At 44.4% G+C, this 14,039-nt stretch overlaps 1 long non-coding RNA gene and 1 pseudogene across 1 annotated transcript; both read right to left on the bottom strand.

Annotated features, from left to right (window-relative positions):
* Positions 1-1,691: 1,691 nt before the first annotated feature.
* On the bottom strand, positions 1,692-2,663 carry LOC101009084 (annotated as a pseudogene).
* A 7,033-nt stretch (positions 2,664-9,696) lies between these two features.
* LOC110742029 lies at positions 9,697-10,338 on the bottom strand. The gene is made up of 3 exons (XR_002519207.2): positions 10,247-10,338; positions 9,917-9,985; positions 9,697-9,788 (listed from the first exon to the last, which is right to left on the bottom strand). It is a non-coding gene; the product is annotated as an uncharacterized LOC110742029 (long non-coding RNA).
* Positions 10,339-14,039: the final 3,701 nt, after the last annotated feature.

Genomic DNA, 14,039 nt, shown 5'->3' with positions numbered 1-14,039 from the left:
TACACACAAACAAAATCCAAGCTGTGAGCCAAATCAAGATTGCAGTCTTATTCACAATAGCCACAAAAAAAATACTGAAAAATACAGTATACTGAGGTGGTGAAAGGTCTCTAAAATGAGAATTACAAAACATTGCTCAAAGAAATCAGATATGACAAAAACAAACGAAAAAATATTCTATCATCATAAACAGAAAGTATCAATATTTTAAATGGCCATACTGCCCAAAGCAATTTACAGATTTAAAGCTATTCCTATCAAACTACCAATGATATTCTTCACAGAGTTAGAAGAAATGCTATTTTACAACTTGTATGGAATCAAAACAGAGCCCAAATAGCCAAGGCAATTACAAGCAAAAAGAACAAAGATAGAAGCATCATGTTACCCAACTTCCAACTATACTACAAAGCTATGGTAACCAAAAGAGTATGGTACAGATACAAAAACAGACCCATAGACCAACGGACCAGAATAGAGAGCCCGGAAATAAAGCCACAAACCTACAACAATCTGATCTTTGACAAATTCAACAAAAGTAAGTAATTCAGGAGAAAGCTCCCAATTCAATAATGGAACTGGGAAAACTGCCTAGTCATATACATAAGATTGAAACTGGATCCCTTCTTTATACCATATATAAAAATCTATAGTAAAAAAGAAAGCTCTCAAAACCCACAGCCACTTCACTCACTTGAAAACATCTATAAGCTGTTTTCTGTTTTTTATTTTATTAAAATAAACTTACTGTTTGCATTTCTATAAAGAATTAACCCAGTTTCAGGAAACCCTGTCGCAGCAGGGAAGGTAAGCAACAGTCTCCCTGACCACGACTAGTTTCATTACGCACCCTGATGCTTCAAGATGTTCAGAAAAGTGGCAGCTTGGAAGAGTAAATCTATGCCCAGCCTGTGCTCAGGGTCACAGGCTCAGTAACCTTTTGAGAAAGCCAGAGGGGAAGCTTGGCTTACTGTGAAACCTTTTAAAAACATATTCAAAGGCTTCAATGAGTGCCTGTCCAGACGTTAGAAGAACATGGGCCTGGAAACATCAGGTCCAGGCAATTGAGAGGCAGCGTCTTCCTCACACCCTGTCCCTGGACATTGGGGTGTGGGGGGACAGTCCTGGTTCTTCCACTGGAGGAGTTCATGTTCATGTTTGACTTTCTTCTAAAACCTGTGCTGTGTCTTTGACTGCATGCCGGGAAGCACAAACATTTGACTTCATGCAAAACAAATCCAAAAACAACTAGAAGAGAAAAGTTTTGGTAATATAAGGTCATCTCTTCAAGTCCACCCTGGAAACCCGTAACATATATTTAAATATTACAGTGAAAAGGCAGCTTAATATACTTTTTAAAAGCATCTGAAGTAATCTGCTAAGATTAAGTGTGGTGGCTCAAGCCTGTAATCCCAGCACTTTGGGAGGCCGAGGCGGGTGGATCACAAGGTCAGGAGATCGAGACTATCCTGGCTAACATGGTGAAACCCCGTCTCTACTAAAAATACAAAAAAAAAAACTAGCCGGGCGCGGTAGCGGGCGCCTGTAGTCCCAGCTACTTGGGAGGCTGAGGCGGGAGAATGGCGTGAACCCGGGGGGGCGGAGCTTGCAGTGAGCCGAGATCGCGCCACTGCACTCCAGCCTGGGAGACACAGTGAGACTCCGTCTCCAAAAAAAAAAAAAAAAAAAAAACATGGATTCCCTTTGAGGGTACTTTGTCCTTTGAAGAAGGGAAGGTGGGGCAGGGAGGGCGCCCGGCCCGGGTTAATGCTTCAGGCACCCGTCGGCTTCCAGGGAGCCTTGCTGCGGTCCCCACAGTAATACAGGAGCACCTCCCAGGCCTCACTATCTCGGGAGGTGTTGAGGATGACCGTGAGGTAGCCGTCGATGTCCTGCAGTTTGGTTTAGCAATTCCCACATTTGCTGTGATTGATCAGTCTTCCTAAGCGATTTGTGTCTCTAGTTGCATCCAGCAGGTTTTGCTCAGATACTGAAAACAGTAGAGGTAGCAGCTTCCGGAGGGTCCTGTGCGTACACAGCCTCCTGCATCTTGGCGTCGCGATCTTGATGAGGCCCCGCGGTTATTTCACCACAAAGGCACTCTGGGAGAAATGCTTGATGGCGATGGCATCCCTGCCTTTGCCATCAATGAGGTCATTCTTCATTCCTTCTTTCTTCCCATCTTCAATCCAATCATCTGGTATTTTCCTTTCTTCGGACTGCAGCTCACCTTTGCTCTTCCTGGAGCTGCTTCGGACAGGGTAGAAACCTGAGAGTTTGCCAGTCTGTTGCGTTTTTCCTTGATGTTTTTTCCGGAGGGGGCGGCGGGGGGTGCTGTGTGCCCTTGAAGGGCTTCTTCGGAGCTTGCTTGGTGATGGCTGCATTGGTGGAATCACAAGACGAGGTTACAGTTTTGGGAGGTTCTGCTGCTTCAGATTATTGGTTTGGAAAAGGTGCCAGGGGACTTCTCCTGGCATGTTTGATCTTCTGTTCCTGAGACTTCCTGGTGCTCCGTATTGCATTTCCTTTCTCTTCTCGTTTCTTGGAGATTCTGGCTAAGGGTTTCCTTGGCATTTGACTCCGCGATGTGTAACTGAGTTCTCTTCCGGAAGCGGGGAACGTATTCCAGAGCATCTGTTGGGGCTCATGTAGGAATAGATCTTTGATCGCCGGGTGAATACATTCTCCCCGTCCGTGCAGGGCTCCTCGGGTCCCTCCACTCCACCATCTCCAGCCCTCGCCGTCGCTGCCACCGCCGTCTCCACCGCGCGGAGCTTGGGCTTCTTTCTGCCCGTAGCCCCGCCTGGCCCTCGGCAACACCTCGCACCCTGCACGAGCCGCCACCGGCGCTGTCACCGCTGATGCCGCCGTCACTAGCCCCCCCGCAGCTCCCCCTCCCCCATGGCCGGAGAGGCAGGGCCGGGCATCCGCGCCACCGCAGTCCGGGGTGGCCCTGAGCACAGGACACAGGGAGGGAGACGCAGAGCCCTGTCCTCTGCGGCCCCGCCCACTCTCCAGTGCCATTGCCCACCATCCGGCGCCTGGCCCGGGGAGGGGGCTCAGTTCAGCTACTGTGGAAAGCAAAGTGGCGATTTCACAAACAACTTAAAACACAAGTACCGTTAGACTCAGCAATCCTGTTACTGGGTATATACTAAAGAAATAGAAATCTTACCATAAAGAGACGTCTATGGGAGTACAGGACAGAAACCCCTCACCTCCCACGCACCTTCTGGGCTAAGTAAGACTTGAAAATGTCCTGTGAGGCTCCCTGTAGGGGGCTCCTAAGCAGGCGCCGGCTTCTAGAAGGATTAAACATTTTTCATGAACCTAAGCCTCTCTTCTGTTGTCTTCCGTCAGATGGACACGCATAGAGTCTAGAAAAACTTGATACTTTGTTTTCATTTTAAACAAGAAGTTGACTTAAAAAACAAGTCGCAGGAAGTGGAGGGAAAACTATTCAGGATTCAGTTTTTTTCTTTACTTCCTTACATCCCTTCCCTTCTTCACTCCTTTTCCCCTCCCCCTCTTTCTTTCTCGCTCTTTCTTTCTTTCTTTCTTTCTTTCTTTCTTTCTTTCTTTCTTTCTTTCTTTCTTTCTTTCTTTCTTTTCTTTCTGCTTTTCTTTCTTTCTCTTTCTTTTCCTTTCTTCTTTCTTATTTTTTTTTCTTTTTCCTTCCTTCCTTTTCTCCTCCTCCTCCTCCTTCTTTTTAGGAACACCTATCCCTACCTGGAGACAGACTGTGATGTATGGAACACATGTACAGAAAGATTAGTTACAAAATCTCTTTGAATTTATAACAATAAAAAGCATTAAAATCGTCCAGTCTAAAAATGTATTTGCAAAGGTTTTTACATTGTTGCAGATTTTTGTTCTTTTGTTTCTTTGTGCTTCTTTTGGTTAAGACCAATAAATTCCTCTTCAAAGCTTCCTTAGTCTTTCTTGCTCTGTACACAGCCCTTCCTGCTTAATCTGTAAGGAGCACTTGTTTCTCTGCTTAATCTGTAACTAGCAAACCTCTTACTCTTACTCTGTAAACAACCTTTCCCGTGCCCAGACATGCCTTGTACTTCTTCTGTAAACACTTCCTGCCTTAGCAAAGTACAGCCTCTCCCTTCCCGCCTAATTAGCCATATTCAATTTCAAACAGTAGCCAATAGGTTAGCTTAGACTGTGTGGTCAGACTCCAGCGAATGGGGAAGGACACAGAAACAAGAATTGCCTTAGGGATAAAAACCCCTACCCTAACCTGCTAGATGTGCTCTTGCGATGGGCAGGAAGCAGGCAGCACACTTCTGCAGAAGTAAATGTGTCCTGCTAAGAAGTTTTCTAAGTACTGATTTTCTTTGTGGCACCAAGCCCTTGTTTCTAACATCAGTGAGGGCAAAGTAATTACTAGTAGATGAGGGTAAGAGCTGAGTGAGGAGCCACTGAAGAAAGGGACTCTTTTCACAGAAACAGTATCTTCCCCACTCTATCTCCACTGGATGTCAATCAACACATGCCACTGGTCATTTAGTAAAAACAAGCAAGCACACAGAAACTGCAGTATGCTTGCACACCTACACCAGATACTTTCTGTACACTAAAGAAATGGGGGCCCAGTGTGGTGGCTCATGCCTGCAACCCCAGCACTTTGGGAGGCTGAGGCGGGTGGATCACCTGAGGTCAGGAGTTTGAGACCAACCTGGCCAACATGGCGAAGCCCTGTCTCTACTAAAAATACAAAAATCAGCCGGGTGTGGTGGTGCACACCTGTAATCCCAGCTACTCTAGAGGCTGAGGCAGGAGAATCGCTTGAACCCAGGAGGTGGAGGTTGCAGTGAGGCAAGATGGTGCCACTGTACTCCAGCCTGGGCAACAGAGCCAGACTCCTCTGAAAAAAAAAAAAAAATTAGAAGAACGAAAGAAAGAGAAATGGGGAAGGAGAAAGTAAAGGATAGAGAGAAGGGAGAAGGATACTCTACCAGTCTCTACCAGTCAAGTTGTGATGGAGCCATATGATGATTTTCACATGAGAATGTCTGCTTGGTCTGTGGGAACAGAGTTATAAGGTAAAGTAGCATGTGTGTTCTTAGTAGACACCTTTTCTGCTGCTGGAACGCATACATTCTATCTTTGTCCCCCATTTCTGGCTGTGCAGGTGTGTCTGTTTTACTGATTGCTGCCCATAAAACTGGAATCTGGTCTGTCTCATGAGCAAACCCTGCCATTCAATGTAGGCTTCCACTCACTCAGTAAGTGATTTGTGCCTCCTTCCTTTCTGCTGCAGTCCAGCACCATCCTACCTGCCACCTTCAAATACACAGGATCATTGTCCTCAGTCTTGATTCAAACTTTTCCTTGGCCACAGTGGAGCCTGAAAGCTTCGGCTTCACAAAATTTCCTGTGAGGCTCCCTGTAAGGGGCTCTTAAGCAGGCACGGGCTTCGGGAAGGATTAAACATTTTTCGTGAATCTAAGCCTCTCTTCTGTTGTCTTCCGTCAAACACACACACGGACGCTAGAAAAACTTGATTCTTTGTTTTCATTTTAAACAAGAAGTTGACTTAAAAAACAAGACGCTGGAATTGGAGGGAAAACTATTCAGGATTCAGTTTTGTTTCTTTACTTCCTTACTTTCCTTCCCTTCCTCCCTCCTTAGAGGTCCTAAGTCTGTGCCAGACTAGCAAACTAGCAAGCCAGCAAGGATGTGGCAGAGCTTTACTAGTGTTTTTATTACCATTCCTACAACAGCAGCAGCAACAACTACTGCTTCTAATAGTGGTAATAACTATAATAATGATGAATAACAACAGTAATTGTAATTGTTGATGTTCAGTTTATATATTTATAATTGATAATGTTCTGTAATTTACTTTAATAACTTTTATGGCATGTTACTTTTGGCATAAACCTCTGGACCCCTCCACATTCCGCCTTAAGGATGAATTTCACATATGGCCTTATGGCTGCTCACCTGCCGATGTGGGCCCTCTCTCCCCTCCACCTAAAATCTGGTTGACTTTCTGAGAACACATAGTAGCCATGGCACTCATATAATCCATTTGGTAACTTTCTGGAGTGGCCACATCCGCTGCCTGCCAGTGGTAGCCCACCACACCTCATGTTGGTTGACCTGGACTGGGCAAAGAGGAGCATCTCTAGGGAGGCTCAGGTCCGTCCCTCCCTCCTCCATCATATGGGAGGGATCTAAGCATGGATAGTGGAAGCCTTCCAGCCCCACTCATACTCACTATTTCCTGGCCTGTGGCAACCCCTGAAACAGGGGTGGAGGAGCAGCTCCAACCACTTCCAAAATCCATCCCAGCTAGTAAGCAAGCCCCAGGAAAGTGGAGTAGAGGCAGGATGACCTCTGTCCCTTAGCCTTGGGGTGCATTGGCCACCTCCAAAAGCCCACAGGGTAGGTGGGGCCTCCAGCCCACTCTACTGGCGCAGGTAAAAACAGCTCAAAAGATCAGCTATCATATGGTCTTTTACAGAACCCTAATACTGCAGGGTTCACAGCAGGACAGCGATGAACACTGCTCCCCACAGGGTGGAGAAAGAAAGAAAGGATGAACCTTGGCCAGGTGCAGTGGCTTATGCCTGTAATCTCAGCACTTTGGGAGGCCCAGGAGGGTGGATCACCTGAGGTCAGGAGTTTGAGACCAGCCTGGCCAACATGGTGAAACCCCATTTCTACTAAAAATGAAAAAATTAGCCAGGCAAGGTGGTGCGCGCCTGTAATCCCAGCTACTCGGGAGGCTGAGGCAGGAGAATCGCTTGAACCAGGGAGGTGGAGGTTGCAGTGAGCCGAGATCACACCATTGCACTCCAGTCTGGGCAACAAGAGCGAAACTCTGTCCCCCCCGCAAAAAAAAAGTATGAACCTTAGGAGCACCCTTGTGTGCTGTGGGACGAACGCTCATGACAATGATTTCAATAAATATATCAGAGTGAGGGAGCTGCTCTACTATGTAGGAAACCTCTACCCAGGAACAGTTTGTCTCTGAAGGGTTAACACCAGGCTCTGCAAGAATGTGCGTTACCTGATGGAGTGCCAACCGGACCACACTGTTTTTTTTTTTTTTTTTTGGTAGCAGTTCTGATGAGCAAACAGAAAGGCTTGACCCTTTACATGTACATGGTTCCTTGGGTCTAGTGGGTAGACTTAGATTTCACAGTACAGACAAAAGTTTTGACTGTTCTTTCTCAGTGGTCAGTAACTGCCCTGCAAGTGTGGAGAAAAACAGGTCCACTCTGCCATAGGTGGGGCAGGAGCTGGTGGTTTGAACCATGAAGTGCACTTGTGAATCATGTGGCCTTGGGGTAGCTGGTAGAAGCCTAGGACATAAAGAGCCTTTTTCTCTTGGTTTGGGGTGTCAGGAGATGGGGTCTCAGTGCTTCAGTCATTTCAGGGTATGTGTTGGGGCCTCTAGGGCTCAGGGCTGGGATGTCACTGACTAACCACGCAATACCAAGTACCCAGCAGCTAAGGGGTATAGATTGTGTGTTGAGAGGAGAGTTGTAGCAAGTGTTTGGAAATAGCCATGCTCCTGCTGTTGTTGAAGTGACAAAGAAGTGGCTGTCTGTTTCTAGGTCAGGGACGAATGTCCAAAGCCCTGGGGACCCGGTATCATTGGAGGACTTCCATTCAAGTTCTATATGCTCTGGCAATTGCTAAACTTCAGAAAACAGAGGAGGTAAAACTTTTTGTAGCTGGTCTGGCCTTAGAGGTCCACAACCTGTCATCAATGATGCAAACTGCCCCATACTGCACCCTCACCCACTACCATATACAAAAATCAACTCAAGATGGATCAAAGACTTAAATCTAAGACCAGAAATCATAAAAATTCTAGAGTATAACATCAGAAAAGCTCTTTTGGAAATTGGTTTAGGCAAATAATTTATGACTGAGACCCCAAAAGCAAATACAACAAAAACAAAAATAAGTAAATGGAACCTAATTAAACTAAAAACCTTCTGAATAGCCAAAAAAACCAAAACAAAACAAAACAAAAAACCAGCAGTCAATAGACAACAAACAAAAAATATTTGCAAACTCTACATCTGACAAAGAACTAATATTCAGAATCTATAAGAAACCCCAAAAAATTAACAAGAAAAAAAAACAAATAATCTCATCAAAAAGTGGATGAATAGACAATTCTCAAAAGAAGATATACAACAAACATATAAAAAAACAGCTAAGCATTACTAATTATCCAGGAAATGCAAATTAAAACCACAATGAGATATCACTTTAGTCCTGCAAGGATGGCCATAATTAAAAATTAAAAATAAATAAAAATAAATGTTGGCATGGATGTGATGAAAAGAGAACACTTTTACACTACTGGTGGGAATGTAAACTGGTACAACCACTATGAAAAATGGTATGAAAATTTCTTAAAGATCTAAAAATAGAACTACCATTTGATCCAGCAATCCCCCTATGGGTACCTACCCAAAAGAAAATAAGTCATTATATGAAAAAGACACATGTACACAAAGTATGAAAAACCTTATTAGTAAAGAGTATTAGTAAAAAAAGTGTTTTGGCAGGAACTAAAAAAATGTTCAATCATTTATTAACGGAATGTCTATTTAATCTTATTAATATACTGCATACATGACAAGCTAAACATCAAAACCAGATAGTTCAAAAAATTTGATAAAATAATATAATAATTTTAGCATTTTCTTGTTTCACCTCAAGCAGATATAGAACCCATTCTCACTGATTCATGCTCCTTACTTTAAACATGATGATTACATGCTGGAAAAAACTAGATTTTCTGGAGTATCACTTTTGTATTTCTTCAATGAGGCATTTGAGGGAATCAGTACTGGGCCTGGACAGGAAGAAATCATGATCCCCATGAATAAAGGTAAACAAATAAAATGGATTTAATTTTTCTGTATCTTTGGACATTTGTCTCAACTATCTGGGCTAAACAACTGACTGTTTTCTTCTATATACCAAAAATAGGCATTTTGTATAGCAAAAGGCCAGTTTCACTGGAGGGAGCCTGGGGAAAAGAGAAACAGAGGGAGGAAGGATCCTGGGAGTTGAAAGATGAGGGTAGTAATCTGGTCTTCTCTGAAAACAGTGCCCCAAAACATAGCACCTTTAAACAACCAGTAATTAATATCTCACAGTGTGTTGGAACCAGAATAGGGGCGTAGCTTGGTTGGGTGTCTCTGACTCAGGTTCTTTCATGAGGTTGAAGCTGAAGTGAGGGATAATTTGTTTTCAAGCTATTGTGGCTGTTGGCAGAATTCAGTGTAGACTGAGAGCCTGAGTTTTTCTTTGTCTATTGGCCTTGTCACTCCTTCAGTTCTCTGCCACGTGGACCCATACACAGAGCAACTCATAACATCAACATTGGAGCTTGCTTCTGCAATGTGAAGAATACAACAGAGAGACCCAGAGAGAGACAGAGACAGGAACAGAGATTGAGGGAGCAAACACAAGACAGAGTGAGTAGAAGGAAAATTACACCATTTTCATATTATAATCCTGGGAGTCGTGATAGACTGATGGTCTATTTTCTCCCAAATTTGTATCTTGAAGTTGTAACCCTTAATATAATGATATTAGGAGGTAGAAGATAATTAGACCCTGAGGATGAAGTCCTCATGAATAAGTTTACTGGCTTTATAAAAGGAATATCAAAGGGATTTCTCTTGTTCTCCACCAGGTGAGGATACAACCTGAAGTTTGCAGTCGGCAATTCGGAAGAGTTCTCACCAAAGGCTGACCATACTGGCATCCTGATATTCAACTTCCAGACTCTGCAACTATAAGAAATAAAATTTCACTGCTTATCAGCCATGCAGTCTATGGTTCTTTGCTATGGCATCCTGAAGTCTGAGGTGTTACCCTACCATTTTTGTTACATTCTGTTGGTCAGAAGTGAGTCACTAACCTCTTCATGCTGGGAGCTTTTATGCAGCTGCTCACTTTATATATCAAGGTGAGGCACATGGGTCTGATTCTAAATATAAAGAGAAAACACTGGAAGGCTTAATGTAAGAAAATGACAATATTTGAATTTCATTTAATTTCGACATCTCATGGCACAAAATTAAAAATAAGGCACAGAGAGAAAAGTACTCTCCCAAGATCACACTGCTGGACCCCAGGCCTGTTTCAATTATTTATCATGCCACCTCCCACCCCTTATGGTAATTTTTGCATCTTTAAGTTTGCACATTATCTACTTATGATGCCATACCTTGGGTTTTATAAGTTTTACCTCATATACACCTGATGAGTTTCCCAGGAAGAAGATTCTAGCATTGTTGCCATTGTGCATGTTGGGTGACAGAGAAGGTCCTGAAACACACACTGACTTGTCTAAGGTCACAGAAATAGTAAGACAAGATGTTCTGACCTATATCTGTTTCAAACTTGGGTCCTAGACCAAATCCAGCTCTTCTCAGGAAGCTGAGAAAGGGGCTAGGGGCTGTGTTCTCATGATTGTGGACAAGTGAGGTGTTTACATGGGAAAGGAGGGTTAGCAGTCAGGAGCCCAGCAGGGCCTGTGGGTCGATCTTGTTAAAGGAAGGAGCCCAGGTGATGGAATCTTGAAGTGACCTCACTTCCTTAGTTACAAACACCAAGTGAATTTAGAACTCTGGTAAACTGGGACCCTCATTTTAGAGATAGCCCTGTGTTTAGTTAGAAGATTCTGAAGACAGCAAGATGTTTTCCTGCTGTATCTTGGATTTCTGAGGTTCTCACCTCAGGAAGGCTTAAACTGAGAGCATTTCCTTATGATGTAGACATTGGCTCTTGTGGAAGGGGGCACCCATAGGTAACAGCAGGCCACGAGGGGCAGGCCCATCCAGGCCAGGCCTCACCTTTGATATCATCTGGGCAACCCTACACCTCTCCTTATCACCATGTCTTATGGGAAAGAAAGAGATAATGGGTCCTTTTCTGACAGGAGCAGGTTTCCAGCTGTTGAGAAGCTAACACATCTGCCAAATTTATACCCCAGGTTATGGCTGGCAGGATAGAAAGTTGAGTGCTGGGGACCCCCTTTATCTGTTCAGATGTTTATACAAAAATTTCAAGCTGTCATCTGATTTTCTCCCTGGCAGGAGGTCAAGGCAAATGTTGCTTTGTGCCTGATCTAAGGGGCAGAATTTTTAATGGGGGTGTCCCCTGTGGTGAAACCCAGGCATGCCATTGACACCTCTTGGCCAGGCTTGCAGGCGTTCTCTTTGCAGAGCTCCATGAGGAGCTGTTTGATGAGTTCAGCTACTTTGTCTCATTGGACAAAGAGCAGATACACCATGTCAACAACCATGGGCAGGGTTGGTCTGGGATGAAAGTGGGCACAGTGGGGTCTCCAAAGAGACCCAAAAGACTAGGGAAGGCCCAAGATGAGGACTCCCTGGAAAACGTTTTAGAACTTCCTCAATTAAGTGTCCCACAATCCCTTCCCAAAGGAATCTGGTGTCCATTAGTCCATAATAGCAACTTAGGTGCACAGTCACCAGTCATATACTTGTAGAAATATCAAAGAAAACACTTTCGTGCTGTTTTTACTTTACACTAGGCCACGAGTATCTTTGCAGGTTGCTACTATGTTTATTGCTTTACCCACCCTAGATACCTCCTGCAACAGGCAGTTTCAATGTCCTCCCTGCCAGAACTTTTCTAAGATTTAAAAATGTACACTCTTACTAGAGAAGGGTTTTATCCAAATAGTAGGGGTTACACAGAAAGGGTCATTAGTCATCTCACAGAACTCATCCCTATAGCCCCGTCAGGGTAGGAGCTGTGCCCTCACATGTCTTCATAATATTTCATAAGGGAGAGCCTTTTTCTCAGTAATTCAGCCTTTTAATGCTGATGGATCCTGACATAATAAATTCTATTTCCATTTCACTCATGCTTCAGGGAACATCTTACATGTGTCCTAATTGGCTATGACAGTTTGCTGTGGCTTCCATAATAACACAGGCTGAAGTCTCTAACAACAAAAATTGAGTTTCTCACAGTTCTGGAGGCTAGAAATCCAGTCTGAAAATGGTGGCTGGGTGTTTTCTCTGAGTTCCCTTCTTGGCTTGCAGATGATCATCTTCTATCTCTGTATCCACAAGATCTTCTCTTGTGCTTTTCTGTGCCCTGACTGCCTCTTCCAATGAGGGCCCCAGTTATGTTGAATCAGGATGCATCCCAATGAATTCACTTAACCTTAATTACCTTTGCAGAGACTATATGTTCAAATATAGTCACATTCTGAGTCACCAGGTGTTAAAACATGAACACATAAATTTTGGGAAGGGGAACACAATTTAGCTCACGACATGTACTAATCCCTGGTAGATGACAGTCTCTCAAGAAAGAAATGACTCAGTTTAAGAACAGGCATATGTAAAGTTGAATAGCTAAAGCCAGATTGTGTTCCAGAAGGGCTGTGACAGGTACACTACCAACAGGAGTTTCTGAATGTATCTGCCATTTTGGATCCAGACTTGCCTGGATGTTAAACTTCTTTGAATTATTTGACAAACTGGTATCAATGTGGCAAAGAAAATTATGTTTCAGAGGGCGTGCCCAAGATGGCTGAATAGGAACAGTTCCAGCCTCCAGATCCCAGCGTGAGTGACACAGAAGATGGGTGATTTCTGCATTTTCAACTGAGGTACCAGGTTCATCTCACTGGGGAGTGCTGGACAATCAGTGCTGGTCAGCTGGTGCAGCCCAACCAGTGAGAGCTGAAGCAAGGCGAGGCATTGCCTCACCTGGGAAGCGCAAGGGGGAAGGGAACCCCTTTTCCTAGCCAAGGGAAACTGAGACACACAACACCTGGAAAATCGGGTAACTCTCACTCTAATACTGCACTTTACCAAGGGTCTTAGCAAACGGCACACCAAGAGATTATATCCCACACCTGGCCCAGAGGGTCCCACACCCACGGAGCCTCCCTCATTGCTAGCACAGCAGTCTGAGATCTAACTGCAAGGTGGCAGCAAGGCTGGGGGAGGGGCACCCGCCATTACTGAGGCTTAAGTGAGTAAACAAAGCCACCGGGAAGCTTGAATTGGGTGGAGCCCACTGCAGGTCAAGGAGGCCGGCCTGCCTCTGTAGACTCCTCCTCTGGGTACAGGGCATAGCTAAACAAAAAGCAGCAGAAACCTCGGCAGAGGTAAATGCCCCTGTCTGATACCTCTGAAGAGAGCAGTGGATCTCCCAGCATGGAGGTTGAGATCTGAGAAGGGACAGACTGCCTGCTCAAGTGGGTCCCTGACCCCTGAGTATCCTAACTGGGAGACATCCCCCACTAGGTGCAGACTGACACCTCACACCTCACACGGTGGGGTACACCCCTGAGATGAAGCTTCCAGAGCAAGAATCAGACAGCAACACTCTCTGTTCAGCAATATTCTATCTTCTGCAGCCTCCGCTGCTAATACCCAGGCAAACAGGGTCTGGAGTGGACCTCAAGCAAACTCCAACAGACCTAGAGCTGAGGGTCCTGACTGTTAGAAGGAAAACCAACAAACAGAAAGGACACCCACACCAAAACCCCATCAGTACGTCACCATCGTCAAAGACCAAAGGCAGATAAAACCACAAAGATGGGGAAAAAGCAGTGCAAAAAAGCTGGAAATTCAAAAAACCAGAGCACATCTCCTCCTCCAAAGGAATGCAGCTCATCGCCAGCAATGGAACAAAGCTGGACGGAGAATGACTTTGATGAGTTGAAAGAAGAAGGCTTCAGTCGATCAAACTTCTCAGAGCTAAAGGAGGAACTATGGAACCAGTGCAAAGAAACTAAAAACCTTGAAAAAAGAATGGATGAATGCATACCTAGAATAATCAATGCAGAGAACACCTAAAAAGAACTGATAGAGATGAAAACCATAACACGAGAAATATGTGACAAATGCACAAGCTTCAGTAACTGACTCAATCAACTGGAAGAAAGAGTATCAGTGATTGAAGAGCAAATGAATGAAATGAAGTGAGAAGAGAAGTGTGGAGAAAAAAGAGTAAAAAGAAATGAACAAAGCCTCCAAGAAGTATGGGAT

Source organism: Papio anubis, chromosome 18 (assembly GCF_008728515.1).
Source record: "Papio anubis isolate 15944 chromosome 18, Panubis1.0, whole genome shotgun sequence".
NCBI lineage: Eukaryota > Metazoa > Chordata > Mammalia > Primates > Cercopithecidae > Papio > Papio anubis.
This window is presented reverse-complemented; position numbering and strand designations above follow the sequence as displayed.